The 22870-nt window shown below is 38.8% G+C and overlaps 1 protein-coding gene across 2 annotated transcripts in view; it reads left to right on the top strand.

Moving 5' to 3' along the window:
* The window catches only part of COPG2 (COPI coat complex subunit gamma 2), a 195533-nt gene that overhangs the window by 42440 nt on the left and 130223 nt on the right, over positions 1-22870 (top strand). The window lies entirely within an intron of this gene.

Raw genomic sequence — 22870 nt, 5'->3', positions numbered from 1 at the left:
ATAGAAATGGGAGAAAATAACAGTTTATGGGTTCCCAGGTGTGATTGTGGGCGGGTCCAGGCAGAGAGGGAGAGAAAAATTTAGCTTGTGTGGTTGCTTTAAACCATTAATTACTCCTCCCCTTGTTAATGTTCAGGGAAAGGGCGGTGGACTTCCCCCAGTAGTTAGGGCGTCCGTCTACCACATGGGAGGTCCGTGGTTCAAACCCCGGGCCTCCTTGACCCGTGTGGAGCTGGCCCATGCGCAGTAATGTTGCGCGCAAGGAGTGCCCTGCCACTCAGGGGTGTCCCCCACGTAGGGGAGCGCCACGTGCAAGGAGTGCGCCCCGTAGGGAGAGCTGCCCAGCGCGAAAGAAAGTACAGCCCAGGAATGGTGCTGCACACATGGAGAGCTGACACAACAAGATGATGCAACCAAAAGAAACACAGGTTCCCGTGCCGCTGACAACAACAGAAGCAGACAAAGAGGAAAGACGCAGCAAATAGACACAGAGAACAGACAAGGGGTGGGGATGGGGGGTGGGAGAAATAAATAAGTCTTCAAAAAAAAAATGTTCAGGGAAAGGAGTCCCAGTTGTTTGCTGTTTTGATTGATTAACCCACCATCAATTGAGAGTATTCAGTCACACAAAATAGTCTTTGAAGAGCTTAGGGGTGTGATTTATTGATCCCCTTAGCCATCTAAACAGAAGTCAAAAATAAAGATGGGATTATCTAGGAAAGATCAGCGGGGGAGCATTGTCTGATGGAGTGAACCTTCATACATACACAGGAGACCCATAAGGTTCTTGAGAATTTTGTATCAGCAGAAACCCTGCCAGCTTGTACTTAGAAATGTCTAAGCTATTATCCTATGCCTGTCCCACCATTGTATTATATTTTGGGAGCATATAACTTGTTTTCTAGTTTCATAGATCCATAAATGGAGAGGAATTTTACCTCAAGATAGATACCCAGAGTCTCACCCATACCTAATTTAGATGATTTGATGATAAGATTGAGGCTTTTGAGTTGATGCCTATATAGGTTGAGACTTTTGGGGATATTGGCATGAGGTGGATTTTGCATAGGGTATGGATGCAGCCTTGCTGGCACAATGATTTTAGCTCAGGGAGACCATGTCTAATCTTCTAACCTACAGAACTATAAGATAATAAATTTGTGTTGTTTTAAGCCAGTAATTGTAATTTGTTACAGTAGCAATTGAAAACTAATATTGTAGATGACCATTCTATAGATATAGATACTATATTAGCTTGGGAAGAAATCCAGGAGATTAAGACAATCTGAAAGCAGATATGTCACAAAAGAATATACAAAAATGGGTGGTGGGAAGTGGATGTGGCTCAAGCAGTTGGGCGCCCACCTACCACATGTGGGGGGTTCCCAGATTTGGTTCCCGGTATCTCCTAAAGAAGACAAGCAAGAAAGTGAGCTGATGCAATGGACTGGTGAGGCAAGATGATGCAGCAAGATTATACAGTGAGATTATGCAACTAGATGATGCAACGAAGAGACACAGTGAGGAAACACAATGAGAAACACAACAAGCTGGGAATGGAGGTGGCTCAAGTAATTGGGTGCCTCCTTTCCTCATGGGAGGTCCTGGGTTTGGTTCCTGGTGCCTCCTTAAAAAAAAAAAAAAAAAACAGAGCAGAGAGCAGACAGCATGCATGAACAACAAGGCGGGTTGGCAGAAATAAATAAATCTTTTTAAAAAAAGGGTGGTAAGTACATGGAAATATGCTCAACATTATTAGTTGTCAGGGAAATGCAAATTAAAACCTCAGTGAGATATGTTTTAGTTTTCCTGCTGCTAAAACAAATACCATGCACTTGGTTGGCTTCAACAATAGTAATTTATCGGCTTAAGGTTTTGAGACTAGAAGTTCAAAATTGAGGCATCAGCCTGGTGATGCTTTCTTCCTGAAGCTGTGGCATTCCAGGGCTGGCTGCTGGTGATCCTTGTTCTTTGGCTTTCTGACACATCACAATGTACATAGCAATATCTCCTGGCTTCTCCTTTCTCTTCCAGGTTCCACTGACTTCCAGAATCTGGCTGCACCCTGTGACTTCTTTCTCCATATCCAATTTCCTTTGCTTACAAGGACATCAGTCATGTTGGATTAAGGCCCACCCTTATTTGGTTTGGGCACATTTTAAGTAATATCTTTAGCGATCCTGTTTATACTCCCATGGGACCAGGAGTTGGGATTTACACATGCCTTTTGTGGGGGAAATACTTCAGTCTCCCCAAAAATATCATTCCATAATCACTAGAATGGTTAAAATAAAAAAATTTAATAATACTAAAGCAAAAAGCTTGTTCCAAGGTCTTAGAGCAGTTGAAACTCTCATACGTTGTATGTGGGAATGCGGAATGGTACAACCACTTTTGAAAAGGCTTGGCAGTTTCTTATAAAGGTCAACATTTCCAGTTAATTTTGTTATTTGTGATAGTTATGTTCTGTAAAGTTGCCATCAACACTGAATTAGTGAGTACTGAACCACTGATCCCAGGGGAGACAGAGAGAGGTTTCTGCAAGTCTCTGGTCACAGCATTTCTGCAAACAATCAATATATAACTTTGTCTTGTATGTGTTTCTATTTAAAGACATGTCATTTAGTATATATTGTTGTTGATTCATTAACATTGAACTCACAATGCAAAGCACTATAACTCATGCCTAATGAAGCTTATCTAACACATGAATTTTCTCTGTGAGGAACATTACAGCCTTCTTGTGCTTAGGAACACTAGACAGCACTTCAGCACTATGTTTGGGGACTATTTTACACAGCAAAATCACCAAGAAAAAGCACAAAAATGTGAGGTCTGTTAACAGACCTTCAGAATACATGAAACAAAAATGGAAGGAACTGAAGAAAGACACAGATAAGTCTATTGTTATATTAGAAGACTTCAACCTTTCTTTCTCCCTATAATCAGTAGAAAAAGCACACAGAAAATGGTCAGGGATATAGAAGATCTGAACAATAACTACAATCATTTGCCGCATATCTATTAAACACTCTACCCAAAAATAGTAGTTTACACATTTTTTTCATGACCACCTATTTTTTAAGATAGACCTATTCTAGGCCATAAAAGAAACCTTAACCAATTAGAAGGAATTTATTTCATGCAAAGAATGTACTCTGAACATAAGGGAATTAAATTAGAAACTAATAAGAAAAATATAATCTGGAAAATCCCCCAATATTTGACAATTAAACAATATACTTCTAAATAACCCATTTATTAAAGAAGAGGCTTGAAGGGAAGTTTGAAAACATTTTCAGTTGAAAATATACCTTATCAAAATTTGTGTAGTACAGCTGTAGCAGTGCCTAGGTGGAAATTTATAGTACTAAGTGTATGTTAGAAAAGAAAGGTTTCAAATCAGTCATCTAACCTTCCACCTTAAGAAACTAGAGAAAGAAAAACAAAGCTAGCAGAAGGAAGAAAATAATGGAGATAAGAGCAGAAATCAATGAAATTGAGAAAAGAAAAACAATAGAGAAAATCCCTCAAGCCAAAAAGTGGTTCTTTGAAATGATCAGTAGTTGATAAAACTGTGGTTGGACTGATCAGAAAAAAGGAAAGAAGATACAAAGTCCCAGTATTAGAAATGAATGAGGGGATATATATATCTCCTTAAAAGGATAATAAGGGACGTCTAGAGTTTCTCAATAGTGACACTATTGATTTTTGGGGATGGATAATTCTTTTACTGTGTGGAGATACCCTGTGGATTGTATGATGTTTAGCAGCATCCCTTGCCTCTACTGACTAGCTGTCCATAGAGTGCCCCCTTCAGTTATGATGACCAAATTTTTCTTCATACGTTGTGAAATGTCCCCTAATGGCATAATCAGGTTAAGAATTCCCACTGTAGGCCCATAAATTTAGAAACTTACATTGAATGTACAGATTCCTTGAAGACACAAACTACCAAAACTCACTCAAGAAGAAATACCCAACTTAATTGTCATATCTGTTGAAGCAACTTCATTTGTTGTTAAAAACCTTCCAGAAAAAAAAAAAAAAAAAAATACAGGCTCAGATAATATCACTGGTAAATTCTACCCATCATTTAAGGAAGAAATAATAACAACTCTACCCATCCTCTCTCAGAAAATAGAAGAATGGGGGCCATTTCCCAACTCATTTGATGAAACAAGTATTACCTGATATCAAAACCAGACAAAGACATTACAGGAAAGAAACTACAGTCCAATATCACCCATGATTATAGATCTAAAAATACTAAACAACATATTAGGAAGTCAAATTGAGTAATATATAACAAGGATAATCTATGTATCTATCTTGGGAATGCAAGGTTTGTTCCTCATGCTAAATTACCCAATGCAATTCAACAGTAAACATGCTAAACAAGGAAAACTACATGGTCATATCATAGTTGCAAAAAAAATCACTGACAAAATATCAGTTAATGATAATGTAAGCAGATTAGGTATCAGAGGGATCTTTCTTGAACTGATAATGGGCATGTACAAAAAACCTACAGCTAACCTCATATTTCATAGTGAAACATTGAATGCTTTCTCCTTATGATTAGGAAGAAGATCAGGATGTTCACTCTCATATTTATGTTCAACATTGAACGGGGAGTTCTAGTAATAAAATAAACAAAAGCCATACAGATTGGAAGAAAAGAAATAAAACCGTGTTTGCACATCACATGATGGTCTATGTAGAAATCCAGTGAAATCTACACACACACACACACACACACACACACACACACAACCGTTAGAACCTAGAGTCATTTGGGCAAGGTCAGAGGATAAACGGCCAGTGCATTAGTCAGCCAAAGGGGTGCTGATGCAAAGTACCAGAAATCCATAGGCTCCTATAAAGGATATTTATTTGGAATAGAAGCTTTGAGTTACAAGGCCCTAAAGAGTCTAACTCAAGGTACCATAAGAGATACTTCCGAAGTCTTGCTACGGGTTGATTCAAGATGGTGGGTGACATCTGTGAGGGTTCAGCCTTCCTTTTTCCTCTTAAGGCTCTGTGGATCCTGCTTCTTCTGATCTCAGCTGTAGGCCGGCATAGGGCTAGTCTCTCTCCAGGGCTTGTTACTTTGTAGGCTCATCTGCTCTGGTCTCTTCACAATGTCAGCTGTATACTATCAGCTGAATGACTCATCCCTCTTCCCGGGGCCTCTGCTATGTTTGTAGAGCTGTCTCTCTTCCTCTGCGTATCTTCCTCCAGTGACTGCCTGGTGGGGACTCAAACCGAATAGCCCTAATGCAAATTAAAGCCCTAATCTTGATTTAATAAAGTAAAAGTGAAACCTCTGAATTTAATACAATCAAAGGGTACGCCCAGAGGAACAGACCAATTTACAAACATAATATCTCTTTTTTGGAATTCATAAATAATATCAGACTGCTGCAGTCAATATTACATAAATAAAATATATTCTATACACTAGGGTCAAACAATTGGAAATTGAAATTAAAAATAGTACCATTTAAAATAGCACCAGAAAGTGAAATACTTGGGCAAAAATATGTGCAGGATTTGGGATCTGAGAAAATGCTTGAGAAAAGAAATTAAGAATATTAAAATAAATGGAGTGCTATAGTGTGTACATGAACTAGAAAACTCATTGTTAATATGTACTTTTCCCCAAATTGATATATAGATTCAACTCAATCCCAATTAAAATCTCAGTGGGATTTTTTTGTATCATTTGACAAGGTGATTCTAAAAATTATATGAAAAGGCAAATAAACTAGAAGAGCAAAAATTATTTTAAATCTGAAAAACAAAATAGAACTCACACTAATTTCATGATTTACTATAAAGTTACAGTATAAAACTACTATAAAGACTGTAAAGTATTGGTGAAAGGATAGGCAAATAAATTAGTAGATCAAAATGAGTCCAGAAGTAGGCCTATACAAATGAATTTTTGAAACTTTTTATTTAAAATATGTATTTATTAACCAGAATATAGAATTGTTTTAATTATTTTGATGTCTAAATAATTTTTTTAGTGAACGATTTAGTGGTAATACTTATATTCATGGTGTTTTACGACCTTTAGCACCATCCATTACCAAACTTTTCATCACCCCAAACAGAAACTCTATACCTATCAAATAGTGCCCCCTTATTCTACCCCCCCCGCCCCTTAATCTCTAATTTGCATTCTGTCTCTATGAAATTACTTATTCTAGATATTATATATAAGTAAATCATGTAAAATTTGTCTTTTGTATCTGGTTTATATCACTCAGCATAATATTTTCAAGGTTTATTCCTCTTGTAGCATGCATCAAACCTTCATTCTTTCTTATGGCTGAATCCATTGTATGGATATGATATTTTATTTATCCAATCATCTGTCAATGGATACTTGGGTTGTTTCTATCATTTTTTAAAAATAGAGCAGTTGTAGGTTTAAAGAAAAATCATGTAAAAGTATAGCATTCACATATACACAAACTTGACCTCACCAAAGTTTTACCTATTATTAGCATTTTGTATTAGTTATAATTGAAGAAACAATATTTTTATATTATTTATATAATTATATTGTAATATATATTATATATTAATAGTTAAGTAGTTATAATTATTATAATTACTATTTTTTCAGTTTCAAAGAAAAACTGTCTTATATATGCAATATTACCCATATTTGTATTTCACATGAAGTTTTACTATGCTATATAGTCCCATGTTACATTTTTTAGCTTTCCTTTTATTAATATATACGACCATGGACTTTCCCTTTAAACCACTATCATTCCTATATATTACTGCTAGTTAGAAACCTTATGTTGTACTTTCACCTTTTCTACTCATTTCCAAAGATTAACACACATCTTTTTTTACCAATTCTGGACAAGTTAACCCTCACCCTTCCATTCTCTGTTCTCAGAGAATGTTTTCTGGTGACCCATATTCAAGTTATTGACTCCATGAGATTACACAATATATTTAGTTCATAATAGTGCAGTCATACAGTATCTGTCCTTTTGTGTCTGGCTTGCTTCGCTCAACATAATATCCTCCAGGTTCATCCATGTTATCATATGCTTCACGACTTCATTTCTTCTTAAAGATGCATAATATTCTATCATGTGAATGTACCACAGTTTGTTCATTCATCGGTTGATGGACACCTGGGTTGTTTCCATCCTTTGGCAATCATGAATAATGCTGCTATGTACATCAGTGTGCAGCTGTCTGTTCGTGTCACTGCTCTCAGTTCACCTGGGTATCACCCTGTAGTGGTATTGCCAGATGGTGGGGCAAATCTATATTCATCTTTTGGAACTGCCAGACTGTCCTCCACAGTGGTTGCACCAGTCTACATTCCCACCAACAGTGAATAAGTGTTCCTATCTCTCACATCCTCTCAACACTTGTAGTTCTCTATATTTTTTTATTTTTTATTTTTTTAGGAAATACTGAGGATTGAACCCTGGACCTTGTACATGGGAAGCAGGGGCTCAACCACTGAGCTACATCCACTCCCATCTTTTTTTTTTAAACAAATCAATTTTATTGGTGCATATTAATAAAGCATACAATTCATCCAAAGTGTGCAATCAGTGGTATTAGGTATAATCATATAGTTGTGCATACATCACTTAAACCATTATTAGAGCATTTTCATTATTTCAATAATAATAATAAACAGAAAACATTCAACAAACACAAAAATTCTTTATCTCTCAATCTCTCTTTGTTTCCCCTGCTGTACATAGCTGTTACTTCTGGCTATTCTTGCACAACTATTTATTTATTAAGCAGTTTTATTGAAATATATGTACATACCATATGATCTATCCAAAATGTATAATCAATGGCTTTTAGTTAAATCACAGTATAGTGCATTCATTCATCACCGCAAAACATTTTACTTTATTTTTTTATTTTTATTTTATTTTATTTAATTCTCCCCCCTCTCCTGGTTGTCTGTTCTCTGTGTCTATTTGCTGCGTCTTGTTTCTTTTGTCCGCTTCTGTTGTCGTCAGCGGCACGGGAAGTGTGGGCAGCGCCATTCCTGGGAAGGCCACACTTTCTTTCACGCTGGGCGGCTCTCCTTACGGGCGCACTCCTTGCGCGTGGGGCTCCCCTACGCGGGGGACACCCCTGCGTGGCAGGGCACTCCTTGTGTGCATCAGCACTGCGCATGGGCCAGCTCCACACGGGTCAAGGAGGTCCGGGGTTTGAACTGCGGACCTCACAAAACATTTTAGAAAACCATTTCATTACTCCAAAAACAGAAACGCCTCACCCCTTAGCATTCCTTCCCCAGCCCAACGTAACCACTAATTAATTTCATTTATAAATTGATTTATGTTTTATATAAATTGGAATCATACAATATGTTACACACTATATTTAGCTCATAGTAGCACAATAATGCAGTATTTGTCCTTTGTGTCTGGCTTGCTTCACTCAATATAATGTCCTCCAGGTTCATCCATGTTCTCATATGTTTCACAACTTAATTTCTTCTTACAGCTGCTTAATATTCTATTGTGTGAATACACCACAGTTTGTTTATCCATTCATTGGTTGATGAACACCTGGGTTGTTTCCATTCTTTGACAGTCATGAATAATGCTGCTATGAACATTGATGTGCAGATGTCTGTTCATGTCACTGCTCTCAGTTCACCTGGGTTTATACCCATTAGTGGTATTGCAGGATCATGTGGCAAATCTATATTCAACTTTAGGAACTGCCAAACAGTCCTCCACAGTGGCTGTACCATTCTACATTCCACCAACAGTGAATAAGTGTTCTGTCTCTCTACATCCTCAACATTTCTAGTTCTCTCTTTTTTTTTTTTAGGAGGTGCTGGGGATTGAACCCAGGACCATGTACATGGGAAGCAGGCACTCAACAACTGAGCTACATCCGCTCCCCTGTTTTTTTTTCTTTTGTTTTCTAAAGATTATTTATTTATTTATTTATTTATTGCAGCTTGTTCCTTTTCTTTTGCTGTCTCTTCTCTTTGTCCGTTTGCTGCACATTTTTTCTATATCTCTTTGTCTCCCTTTTGTTGCATCATCTTGCTCTGCCAGCTCTCCACAGAGCATGGGCTGTCAGCTCTCTGTGGCACACAGGCCATCCACTCTCTGCAGCACATGGGCCAGCCTTGCCCTCACAAGGAGACCCTGGGACGCGAACCTAGAGCCTCCCATATGGTACATGGGAGTGCAACTGATTGAGGCATAGCCACTTCCCTCCGTTTTTTTGTTTTGTTTTTGTTTTATTCAAAAAAGATTTATTTATTTCTCTCCCCTTCCCCCCTGTTGTCTGCTTTCTATGTCCACTCTCTGCATGTCTGCTTGCACCCTCGGTGGTGCCGAGAAACTGCGTCTCTTTTTTGTTACATCATCTTGCTGTGTGGCGCCACTCCAGGTCAGGCTGTGCTTTTTTCACACTGGGCATCTCTCCTTGCAGGTCACAGTCCTTACGTGTGGGGCTCCCCTGCATGGGGGCGCCCCTGCACGGCATGGCACTCCTTGCATGCAGCAGCTCTGCGTATGGGCCAGCTCACCACACAGGTCAGGAGGCCCTAGGTACCAAACCCTGGACGCTCCCATATGGTAGGTGGATGCTCTATCAATTGAGCCACTTCCGCTTCCCATCCCATTTTTTTAATAGTGGCCATTCTAATAGGTGTGCAATGATATCTCATTGTAGCTTTGATTTGCATTTCCCTAATTGCTAATGATGTTGAAAATTTTTTCATGTGTTTTTTTACCATTTGTATTTCTTCTTTGGATAAATGTCTATTCAAGTCTTTTGCCCATTTTTTAAATTGGGTCATCTGTCTTTTCATTGTTGAGCTGTAGCATCTCTTTATGTATCATGGATATTAAACATTGGACATGTGATTCTAAATACTTTCTCCCATTGAGATGGCTGTCTTTAACCCAAAATTTTAATTTTGAGAGGGTTCCCATTTATGTATTTTTTTCTTTTGTTGCTTGTGTTTTGGCTATAAGATCCAAGAAACTACCACCTACCACAAGATCTTTTTTTTAATGATTTAGTTATTTATTCCCACCCCCGTCATTGTTTTGTACTCTCTTCTTTATGTGTCCATTTGCTGTGTATTCTTCTGTGTCTGCTTGTCTTCTCTTTAGGTGGCACTGGGAACAGATACTGGGACCTTCCAGAGTAGGAGAGAGGTGCTCAATCTCTTTTTTTTTTTTTTAAAGATTTATTTTTTATTTATTTCTCTCCCCTTCCCCTCCAGTTGTCCACTCTCTGTGTCCAATCGCTGTGCGTTCCTCTGTGACCACTTCCATCCTTATCAGCGGCACCGGGAATCTATGTTTCTTTTTGTTACGCGTCATTTTGTTGTGTCAGCTCTCCATGTGTGCGGCACCATTCCTGGGCAGGCTGCACTTTCTTTCGCGCTAGGCGGCTCTCCTCACGGGGCGCACTCCTTGCGTGTGGGGCTTCCCTACGCGGGGGGCACCCTTGCATGGCACGGCACTCTTTGCGTGCATCAGCACCGTGCATGGGCCAGCTCCACACGGGTCAAGGAGGCCCAGGGTTTGAACTGTGGACCTCCCATGTGGTAGACGGACACCCTAACCACTGGGCCAAGTCTGCTTCCCGCTCAATCTCTTGAGCCACCTCAGCTCCCTTACCACAAAATCTTTAAGATAGTTTCCTACATTTTCTTCTACTAGTTTTATGATCCTGGCTTTTATATTTAGGTCTTTCATCCATTTTTAGTTAATTTTTGTACAGGGAGCTGGATAGAGGTTGTCTTTTGTTGTTTTGGTTGGATATCCAGTTCTCCCAGCACCATTTGTTGAAGAGGGTGTTTTGTCCCATTAGCATGGATTTGGTAGGTAGGATCCTTGCTTGCAGTTCTTCTGAATATATTCAGCTTCTTGAGGTACTGTTTTCCATTCCTGCCATAGGAGTGTTCCTATTTCTCCACATCTGCTCTAGCACTTGTAGTTTGTGTTTTTAATAATGTCCATTCTATAAGGTGTGATATGATATCTCATTGTAGTTTTGATCTACATTTTCCTAAAAGCTAGTAATGTTGAACATCTGTTCATGTGCTTTTTGGCCATTTGTATTTTCTCTTTTGAGAAATGTCCATTCAAGTCTTTTGCCTATTTTTTTTTTTTTAATTTTAAAAAAGCTTTAGATTACATAAATGTTACATAAAAAATATAGGGGATTCCTCTATATGCCATCCCTTCCCCTCCCAAACTTTCCCACATTAATATCTTTCGTTAGTGTGGTACATTGGTTAAAGTTGATGAACACATACTTAAGCATTATACTAGTCAAGGACTGCAGTTTACATTATAGTTTACACTTTGCCCACACAATTTTATAGGTTTTGACAAAATGTGTAATGACCTGTATCCATCATTGCAGTGTCTTGCAGGACAATTCCAATGTTCCAAAAATGCCCCCATGTTCCACCTATTCTTCCCTCTTCCTCCCCTCAGAACTACTGGTGGCCACTGCCTTTATATCAGTGATACAAATTCTTACATTTCTAGAGTAGTAAGTCTACTTTAGTCCATAGTTGCTTTCCACCCTTATGTTTGTTCATTCCTCTGTCTTGAGGATTTTTGGATGGTAACGCCTACCCTGTCTCCAACTGAGAGTGGGCTTAGATCCCGGGGGGCATGTGGATGAAATTGTACTTTTTGTAGTTGCCAGCACTTTCTGCTTCCTGGGATGGGCATTTCCCTCATCATCTTTTTGTTAGTTGTCCTGGGTGAGTCCAGTGAACTAGTGAGTAAATGTTGCATCTCTGCTGAGATTTAGGGCTCAACCAGCATATGAACAAACCAAAGATTTAAGTCTCTAAGATATATATTTAACACTGTGCTAATTATCAATTCATATGAAAGAGGCAGAAGAGCCATGTGTAGGGAAATTATAAATGAGACTTGGGCTGCTATCTTTTATCGTTGAGTTATATGATCTCTTTATATAACCTGGAAATCAAACCCTTATTGGATACATGGTTTCCAAATACTTTCTCCCCTTGAGGAGGTTTTCTTTTTTACTTTCTTGACAAAATCTTCTGAAGAACAAATGTGCTTAATTTTTTTCTCTCCCTCCCCCCCACCCTTCTGTTTCACTGTCTGTGTCCATTCGCTATATGATCTTCTGTGTCTGTTTCTTTTTGTCTTCTCGTTTTTGCTCCAGAGTTCACCAGCATTCGATCTTGGGGACCTCTGATGTGGAGAGAAGTTCCCTATCACTTGTGCCACCTCAGTTCCTGGTTTCTGTTGTGTCTCACCTTGACTCTCCCCTTCATCTCCCTTTTGTTGCATCATCATCTTGCTGTGTGGCTCACCGTGCAGTCATGTGTTTACCAGGAGGCTCCAGGGATTGAACCTGGGTGCTCCTATATGGTAGATGGAAGCCCAGTCACTTGAGCCACATCCGCTTCCTAAATGTGCTTAATTTTGAGGGGGTCTCATTCATCTATTCTTTCTTTCATTGCTCATGCTTTGGGTGTAAGATTTAAGAAACTACCATGTACCAAAAGATTTGATTATGTTTTCCTACATTTTCTTCCAGGAGTTTTATGGTTGTAGACTTTTTATTTAGGTCCCTGATCAATTTTGAGTTAATGTTTGTATAAAGTGTGAGATAGGGGACCTCTTTCTTTCTTTTAGATATGAATATCTAGTTCTCCCAATACCATTTGTTGAATAGACAGTTTGGCCTAGTTGGATAGGCTTGACAACCTTGTCAGAAATCACTTGACCTTAGATGTGAGGGTCTGTTTCTGAGTTCTTGATTTGGTTCCATTGGGTTTATGCCAGTAGCATGGTGTTTTCACCACTGTAACTAAATAATATGATTTAAAGTCAAGATGGGGGACTCCTCTAGCTTCTTTTTTCTTTTTTTAAAACTTTTTTTGCTATTCGGGGCCTTTATTTTCCAAATAAATGTGATAGTTGGATTTTCCAGTTTTGCAAAAACGGCTATTGGGTTTTTATTGGGATTGCACTGAATCTGTGAATCAGTTTTGGTAGAATTGACACTGTAAGGATATTTAGTTTTCCAATCCATTGATATCAAATATCCTTCTATTTGTTTAGGTCTTCTCTGGTTTCTTTTAGCAGTGTTTTTTAGTTTTCTGAATATATGTCCTTTATGTCCTCAGTTAAGTTTATTCATAAATATTTGTTTCTTTAAGTTACTATTATGAATGGATTTTTTCTAACTTCATCCTTAGATTGCTCATCAGTAGTGTATAGGAACTACTGATTTTTGCATATTAATATTGTATCCTGCCACTTTGCTCAACTCATCTATTATTTGTTGTAACTTTGTTGTAGATTTTTCATGATATTCTAGATATAGGATCATATCATCAGTGAATAGCAAAAGTTTTACTTTTCCCATTCCTAGTTGGGTGCTTTTTAATGCTGTATCCTGCCTAATTGCTCTATCTAAAACTTCTAAGGGAGATGGCTTGGGCAGTTGAGTGCTTCTCTCCCACACCAGACGTCCAGGGATCAGTTCCCAGTGTCTCCTAAAGAGAAAGAAGAGAAAAAAGACAAGCAGACACAGAAGAACACACGGTGAATGGACACAGAGAACAGAGAATTAGTGCAAAAACAACTGTGGGGGCAAGGGGATTAAAAAAAAGAAAAAGTATCTTCCTTAAAATTTCTAGCACAATGTTGAGTAATAGTGGTGACAGTGGACATCCTTGTCCTGTTCCTGATCTCAGTCAGAAAACTTTCAGTCTTTCACTGTTGAGTACAATGCTAGCTGTACTACAATGTAGTACAATGCACTTTACCACATATATGCACAATACTTTGAAGTGTTATCAAGAACGGATGCTGTATTTTGTCAGATGCCTTCTCTGTGTCAGTTGAGAGGATCATGTGATTTTTCTTAAATTTATTAATGTGTTGTTTTTTTTTTTTTAAAGATTTATTTTTCTCCTCTTCCTCCTGTGGTCTGTTCTCTGTGTCTATTCGTTGCATATTCTTCTGCATCCACTTGCATTATCCAGTGGCACTGGGAGACTATGTCTCCTTTTTGTTGCATCATCTTGCTGCGTCAATTCTCAGTGTATGCAGTGCCATTCCTGGGCGGGCTGTGCTTTTTTCACACAGGGCGGCTCTCCTTGTAGGGTGCACACCTTGTGCTTAGGGGGTGCCCCTGCATGGCAGGGCACTCCTTGTGCAAGGCAGCACTGCACGTGGGCCAGCTCACCACATGGGTCAGGAGGCCCTGGGGATCGAACCCTGGACCCTCCATATGGAAGATGGAAGCTCTTTCAGTTGAGCCATGTCTGTTTCCCTATTAATGTGGTTTTTGACACTAATTGATTTTATTGTGTTGTACTACCCTTGCATACCTGATATAAAATCCAGTTGATTGTGGTATATAATTCTTTTAATGTGCTTTCAGATTGGTTCTCAAGTATTTTGTTGAAGATTTTTGCATAGATATATTCATTAGAGGAACTGGTCTGTAATTTTCTTTTTTGGTAGTATCTTTATCTTTATCTGACTTTAGTATTAGCATGATGTTGGCTTTATAGAATGAGTTTGATAGTGTTTCTTTTTAGTTTTTTGGCGGAGATTGAGCAAGATTGGCATTAGATTGTCTTTGAATGATTGGTAGAATTCTGCTGTGAAGCTATCTGGTCCTGGGCTTTTCATCTTTGGGAGATTTTTGATGACTGTTTAAATATTTTTCCTTGTGATTGGCTTGTTAAGGTCTTCTGTTTCTTCTAGGGTCCCTGTAGGTTGTTTGTGTGCTTCTAGGAATTTGTCCATCTTGTCTGTGTTGTCCAGTTTTTTGACGTACAGTTTTTCATAGTATCCTCCTATGATCTCTCTTATTTCTGCTGGGTCAGTAATGTCCCCCCACTCATTTCTGATTTTATTTATTTGCGTCGTTTTACTTTTTTCTTTGTCTGTCTAGCTAAGGGGTTGTCGATTTTGTTGTCCTTCTCAATGCAATGACTTTTGGTTTTGTTGATTCTATTGTTTTTTTGTTCTCAATATCATTAATTTCTGCTCTGGTATTTATTATTTCTTTCCTTTGGCTTGGTTGGAATTAGTTTGCTTTTCTTTTGGTAGTTTCTTCAGGTGTGAAGTTAGATCTTCAATTTTAGCTCTTTTTTTCTTTTTTAATGTAAGCACTTGTGGGCTATAAATTCCTTCTCAGTACTGCCTTTGCTGTAATACACAGGTTTTGATATGTTGTGTTCTTGTTTTCTTTTGTCTCAAAATATTTACTGATTTCTCTTGCAATTTCTTCTTGACCCACAATTATTTAAGAGTGTGTTGTTCGGTCTCCATGTATTTGTGAATTTTCCCTTTTTCCATCTGTTACAGAGTTCCGGCTTTATTCCATTATGATCAGAAAAAGTGTTTTGTATAATTTCAGACTTATTAATTTTATGTAGACCTGTCTCATGACCCAGTAGATGGGCCATCCTGGAGAAGGATCCATGAGCACTTGAAAACAGTATATATATATCCTGCTGTTTCAGGGTGTAATGCTCTATAAATGTCCTTAAGTCTAGTTCATTAATCATTTTCTTCAAACTCTGTTTTTTTTCTTTATCCTCTGTCTAGATGTTCTATCCCATGCTGAAAGTAGTGTAATGAGTCTCCAACTATCATTGTACAGATGTCTGTTTCTCCCCTCAGTTTTGCTACTGTGTGTTCATGTATCATTGGGCATAAAGGTTAGGTCCATAAATATTTATTATATATTAGGTCTTGGTGAATTGCCCCTTTTATTAATATATAATGAACTTTTTCACCTCATATAACAGTTTTATGTTTAAAATCTATTTTGTTCAATATTAGTATTGCTACTCTACATCTTTTTTGGTTGCATGGAATATCTTTTTCCAACCTTTCACTTTCAACCTGGTTGTATCCTTAACTCTGAGGTAAGTCTCTTGTAGACAGCATATAGATGGCTCATTTTGAAAATCTTTTTTGTCAGTCTATATCTTCTGATTGGGGAATTCAATCCATTAACGTTTAATGTCATTATTGTAAAGATATTATTCACTTCATCCATTATATCCTTTGGCTTTCTTTTGTCATATCTTACTATTGTCTGTCTTTTTACCCTTTAAGTTACTCTTATTAATAATATTCATTTGTACACTCTTCTCCAAGTCTCTTGCTATTGTTTTTTACTTTCAGGCTGTAGCACTCCCTTTAGTATCTTGTAAATCTGGTCTTTTGGAAAGATTCTTACTCAGAATCTTTGCTGGGAGACTTTTAACTCACCCTTATTTTTGAAGGAAAGTTTGCCAGCTAAAAAATTCTTGATTGGCAGTTTTTTCCTTTCAGAACCTTAAATACATCATACCACTTTCTTTCACCTCCATGGTTTCTAATGTGAGATCAGCATTTAGTCTTATTGAAGTTACCTTATATATAATGCATTGCTTTTCTCTTGCTGCATTCAGAATCTCTGGTATTTTTCATTCTTACCAATGTGTATCTCAGTGTTGGTCTATTCAGATTTATTCTGTTTGGGGTACGTTGTCCTTGGATATTGATATTTACATCAGTTTATGTTTGGAAGTTTTTAGTCATTATTTCCTTAAAAGTCCTTTCTGCACTTTTTCCATTCTCTTCTCCTTCTGGAACACTGATAGCGTGTATGGTTTTGTATTTCACATTGTCATTCTGTTCCATTTTTTCCCATTATCTTCTTTTTCTATTTTCCTGTTTTTCTTTATTTTAAATTCAGATGTTCTGTCCTTGATTTAACTAATTCAGTCCTCCATCAATTCAGGTCTGCTGTATATACCTCAAGTATATGTATATATTTTTAATGAGATAGGAGAATGAAGCCTGGACCTTGTACATGGGAAGCTGGTGTTCAACCACTGAACTACATCCACTCCCCAGTGAGATCTGCTTTTTTTTTTTTTCTTTGTTTTTGTTCTTTAGGAGGTACTGGGAATTGAACCTGGGACCTCTCATGTGGAAGGGAGGCACCCAATCTCTTGAGCCACCTCCACTCTGTGCTTGTATTTCTTATTGTATTTCCTTGTTGTTTCTTCTTGTTGCCTTATTTTCTTGCATCATCTTGTTGTATCAGCTGCCCATGGCAGCCTGTTGCATCAGCTCACTTTCTTTAGGAGGCACCAGGAACTGAACCCGGGAGCTCCCATGTGGTAGGGGGGTACCCAACTGCTTGAGCCACATCTGCTTCCTTCTGCTAATGTATTTTTAAAAAAAGATTTATTTATTTATTTATCCATCCCCCCACCTCATTGTCTGCTCTCTGTGTCTATTTGCTGTGTGTTCTTTCTGTGTCTGCTTGTATTTTCATTAGGTGGCTCCGGGAATAGATCCTGGGACCTTCCGGAGTGGGAGAGAGGTGATCAATCTCTTGCGCCACCTCAGCTCCCTGTTCTGCTATGTCTTTTTATTGTCTCTCCTCTGTCTCTCTTGTTGTGTCATCTTGCTGCACTAGCTCTCTGTGCTGGCCAGCACTCCTGCGTAGGACGGCACTCCTGTGTGGGGTGGCACTTCTGCATGGGCTGGCGCTCCATGTGGGCTAGCTTGGTGCATGGGCCAGCTTGCCTTCACCAGGAGGCCCTGGGCATTGAACCTTGGACCTCCCATATGGTAAACAGGAGCCCAACTACTTGAGCCACATCCGTTTCCTGTAATGTATTTTTTTTTAAAGATTTATTTTATTTATTTATCTCCCCTTCCTCCCTCCCCCCCCCCATTGTCTGCTCTCCATGTCCATTTGCTGTGTGTTCTTCTGCTTCCACTTGTGTTATCAGGTGGCACTGGGAAACTGCTATCAGGTACATTTATAATTTTTGGTCTTCTTGTTGATGACCCTTTTATCAGTATATAATGACTTTTTTTCTTATAACACTTTTTTGACTTAAAGTCTATTTCATCTGATATTAGTTTATTCACTCCACCTCTCCTTTTGTTATTAATTGCATGGTATATATTTATTTCCATCCTTTCACTTTCAACCTATATATATCTTTGAATTTAAGGTTATTTACTTGTAACTAGCTTATAATTGGGTCTTGCTTTTTTATTCATTCTTCCATTCTCTGCCTTTTCACTGAAGAGTTGAATCCATTTACATTTAAAGTCACTACTGATAATGCAGGACTTTTCTATGCTATTTTGTTAATTAGTCTTTGTAAGTCATACCTTTTTTGTCCTTCAATTCTTCTGTTAATGCCTACTTTTATTTTTATTTTTTTGTATTTTTTACATTATTGAGTCCCCTTCTCATTTCTTTTGGAAGTTTTTTTCATATATTTTCCTTTTGATTACCATTGAGTTAACATTGAACATCCTAAAAACATAACAATATTTGATTTGATAACAACTTGATTTCAATGGAATACACATAAACTTTTCCTATACCCTTCCATCACCCATGTAGCAGTTTGATATGGTTATGAATTCCAAAAATAGATATTGGTTTATGTTTGTAATCTGATATGTACCTGAGTGTGATTGGGGCTTTGATTGGGCCACATCATTAGGGCATTGAGTCCACACCCCTTAGTGGGTGGGAACTCACAGATAAAAGGCAAGGCAAAGGACAGAGTTGAGGGTTTTCTGATGTTGGGGTTTGATGCTGAAGTCTTAAGCTGGAGTCCCAGGAAGTCAACATGCAGAGGAAAGAGAAGCAAGCCCCCGGAAGAGAGGACCTGAGCCAGGAGAAGAACACAGAGGAATAAAGACTGCTCCTTAGACACGGCAGAAACCCTAGGGAGAGAGACAGAGCCATTCACCTGATAGTCTACAGCTGACCTTGTGGAGAAAACAGAGGAGCTGAGCCCAGAGGAACCCAGGAAGCCTGAACCCTCGCAGGCGTCAGTAGCCATCTTGCTCCAACATGTGAAAATAGACTTTGGTGAGGGACGTAACTTATGCTTTATGGCCTGGTATCTGTAAGCTCCTACACCAAATAAATACCCTTTATAAAAACCAACCAATTTCTGGTATTTTGCATCAGGACCCCTTTGGCTGACTAATACAGCCCCCTACTTTTTCATGTATTTGGTACCACTTGTATCTTTGTACATCATGTGTCTAAAATCATAGATTTATCATTACTTTTTTGGTTTGCATTTTAGCACCTATAGGAGGTTAGAAGTGGTGTTATATACCAAAAAGTGCAATACAGTAGTACTGGCATTTACAGTTACCTACATGGTTACCTTTATGGGAAGTCTTTATTTCTTCATGTCAATTTTGACCACTATCTACTGTCCTTTCAGTCTAAAGAACTTCCTTTAGCATTGCTGGTAGGGCAGGTCTAGTGGTAACAAACTCACTCAGCTGTTGTTTATCTGGGAATGTCTTAATCTCTCCCTCATTTTTGAAGGAAAGTCTCACTAGATGTAAAACTCTTGATTGGGAATTGTTTTCTCTCAGCTTTTTATGTATTTCAGCCCACTGCCTGCTTGCTTCCATGGTTTCTGGTGAGAACTCAGCAGTTAATCTAATCAGGGTTCCCTTGTACATAAAATATGGTTTTTCTCTTACAGGTTTTCCTTTTCCTTTTCATTCAACAGTTTGATCAGTATGTGACTGGGTGTATTTCTCTAAAAGTTTATCCTGTTTGGTGATGTTTGAACTTCTTAGACATCTATATTCATGTCTTTTACAAAGTTTGTGAAATTTTCTGTTATTATTTATTTGATTTTTCCTTCTGCCCATTTCTCTCTTTCTACTCCTTCTGGGGCTCCCATAATGTGTAAATTGATATGCTTAATAGTGCCCCACAGGTCTCTTAGTCTTTTTCCTCTTTTCATAATTTTTTTTTTCTTTCCACTCAGCCTGACTCATTTGTCAAGTTTTCTTGTCTTCGAGTTCACTGATTCTTTCTTCTTTTTTTTTTTTTTTTTTAACGATTTATTTTTATTTATTTAATTCCCCTCCCCTCCCCTGGTTGTCTGTTTTCTGTGTCTTTTTGCTGCGTCTTGTTTCTTTGTCCACTTCTGTTGTCGTCAGCGGCACGGGAAGTGTGGGCGGCGCCATTCCTGGGCAGGCTGCTCCCTCCTTCGCGCTGGGCGGCTCTCCTTATGGGTGCACTCCTTGCGCGTGGGGCTCCCCTACGCGGGGGACACCCCTGTGTAGCACGGCACTCCTTGCGCGCATCAGCGCTGCACATGGGCCAGCTCCACACGGGTCAAGGAGGCCCGGGGCTTGAACCGCGGACCTCCCATGTGGTAGACGGACGCCCTAACCACTGGGCCAAAGTCCGTTTCCCAGATTCTTTCTTCTTTAAGCTGCAATCTGCCATTGAAACCCTCTTGGGAATTTTTCATTTCAGTTATTGTGGTCTTCAACTCCAGTTTTCTATTTTGTTCCTTCTTAATATTTCTCCTTCTTTATTGAGTTTCTCATGTTGTTCATTCATTGATTTCCTGGTATCGTTTAGTTCTTTCTCTGTATTTTCCTTCATATTCTTGAGAATATTGAAGATCGTTTTTAAAAAGTCTTTGATACGTCCACATTCTTTGTTGATATTTTCTGAATTTTGTCCTCTTCCTTTGGATGGGCCATCATTTTCTGTTTGTCTTGTAATGTTTTAATATTTTAAAATAATAACTTTTGGTTTTATTCCCTGGGATGTCTGTTTCTTAAGTTTATATCCAACTAGTGGTATGACTGGTTTTTCTTGAGTACCGGGAACTAACAAAAGCTAGTAAATGTATGCAAAAAATAAATTTCACCATCTTTGCAAATTGGCTTTGCATTGCTCTGCTCTCCTTCAGAGTTCAGCCCTCCTGTCAGGAGGGTCAGCCCAAGGCAAATGCAAAGTATGGGGTCCTCCCTGTCTTTCTGCATCTGTATCTTATCCTGGACTTCTGCTTGCTAGTGGCCTTAGGAGTTCCCCTGCTTATAGATGTTTTGAATTCCACTGTACTTCCCAGGAAACAGATCTTCTGCCTCTTCTGTGTGCTTCACAGCAGGACTTAAAGCAGGTAATCTTTTACCCCAGGCTGCCCGCCTCAGTTGTTTCTTATACTGCTTTCCTTGTCTCAAGCTGCTTTTGTCTGGAGGGCAAATTCTGGAATTGAGAATGGTGGTGGTGAGGGGAGCATGTCTGAGAAGAATTTCCCAAGTCAGTCTTTCCCACATGGAACAAGGCCTGTGTTCCAGTCAGCCAAAGGGTTGCTGATGCAAAGTACCAGAAATTGGTTGGTGTTTATAGAGGGTATTTATTTGGGGTAGGATCGTACAGATACCAGGCCATAAAGCATACGTTTCTTCTCTCACCAAAGTCTATTTCTGCATGTTGGAGCAAGATGGCTGCTGACATCTGCAAGGGTTCAGGCTTTCTGGGTTCCTCCCTTCCTGGGGCTTGCTTCTTTATTCTCTGTGTGCTTACTTCCTGGGGCTCCAGTTTAAGGCTTCAGCATCAAACTCCAACATAAAAAATTATTAACTTTGTCCCTTGCCATGCCTTTTATCTGTGAGTCCCCACCCACCAAAGGGTGGGGTCTCAATGCCCTGCTGGCACAAGAGGTTTACTTAATTACTTAATCAAGTAAACCTTTGAATCCAATATAATCTTATATGCCCAGAGGAAAAGATCAGTTTACAAACATAATCCAATATTTCTTTTTGGAATTCATCAATAATATCAAACTGCTACAGCCAGGGACCCACAAAAGGAGCTCTGCTGGCTCCAAACTGCCCTGGGGAGGGAATAACAGAGTGGCCAGGAAGGGCACCAGTAACTTCTTCCACAGCTTCCCAAAGCTGCACTTTCTTGACTGGCACCTGCCCAGCAAATGCAGCGCGTCAACTGTCCTCCACAGTTTTAGTTAATTAAAGCTTTTAATTTTAAATTAAATTCATCAAACTTTAATCCCCTCACCCTTGTATGGAGCAGTTTGGAACAATAGCTACCCTCAGAGCCAGACCCCCAGCAATTCAAAGGAGCTAATCAGAACAGTAGATCAGTGATCAGTTAGTGCCCCACTTCCCCTGCCTCCTACAGAATCTTGGAGAAATAGGTTTTTATATCCCTCTCTGGTACCAGCAAGGTATGCGAGGAGGTGGATCCCACTGCTGCCTGCTGTGAGAGTAAGGGATGGGTAATGATAACTGTTGTGTGGAGAAAACAGTTCACTGGTATTTACCATTTTTTACCAGACTCTTCTGCTTTTCCCTGGGTGCTTCACAGTGGTCTTCTGGACTCTAGAATTTCAAATTGGTCGATTCAGACAGTTCCTGCTTGTTTAATAGTTGTGTTGGTGGAGGGACTGATTCCAGGAGTTTCCTTCTCTACCATTTTCCCATAACCTCACTGTGGTTTTTAATATATGCCCTTTATCATGGTGTGGAAGTTTCCTTTATTCCTGGTTTTCTGAGTGTATTTATCAAGAATACACTCAGTGTTGCTGGATTTTGTCAAATGCCTTTTCTGTATCAGTTGAGATGATCACTTGATTTTCCCCCTTCATTCTATTAATGTGGTGTACCATGAATATTGGTATACAAATCTGTTTGATTCCCTGTTCTCAGTTCTTTTAAATATGTCTCTATAATTGGAATTGCCTAATTATGTGGTAATTTTATGTTTGAGTTTAAGGAACTCAGACTTTTTCCCACAATGATTGTATCACTTTATATTCCCACCAACAACATATGAGAGTTCCATTTCTCTGCATCCTCATCAACTTGTTATTTTCTGGTTTAATCTTATTCAAGTCATTCACAATATATCTAGGACCTAAATGTAAAGTGTAAAACTATGAAACTTTTAGTAAAAAACATAGGATAAAAACCTGTGTGATCTTGTATTAGGCAAAGAATTCATGGATAAGTCAACAAAAGCATAATCTATA

Source organism: Dasypus novemcinctus, chromosome 5, assembly GCF_030445035.2.
Source record: "Dasypus novemcinctus isolate mDasNov1 chromosome 5, mDasNov1.1.hap2, whole genome shotgun sequence".
Classification (NCBI taxonomy): Eukaryota; Metazoa; Chordata; class Mammalia; order Cingulata; family Dasypodidae; genus Dasypus; species Dasypus novemcinctus.
This window is presented reverse-complemented; position numbering and strand designations above follow the sequence as displayed.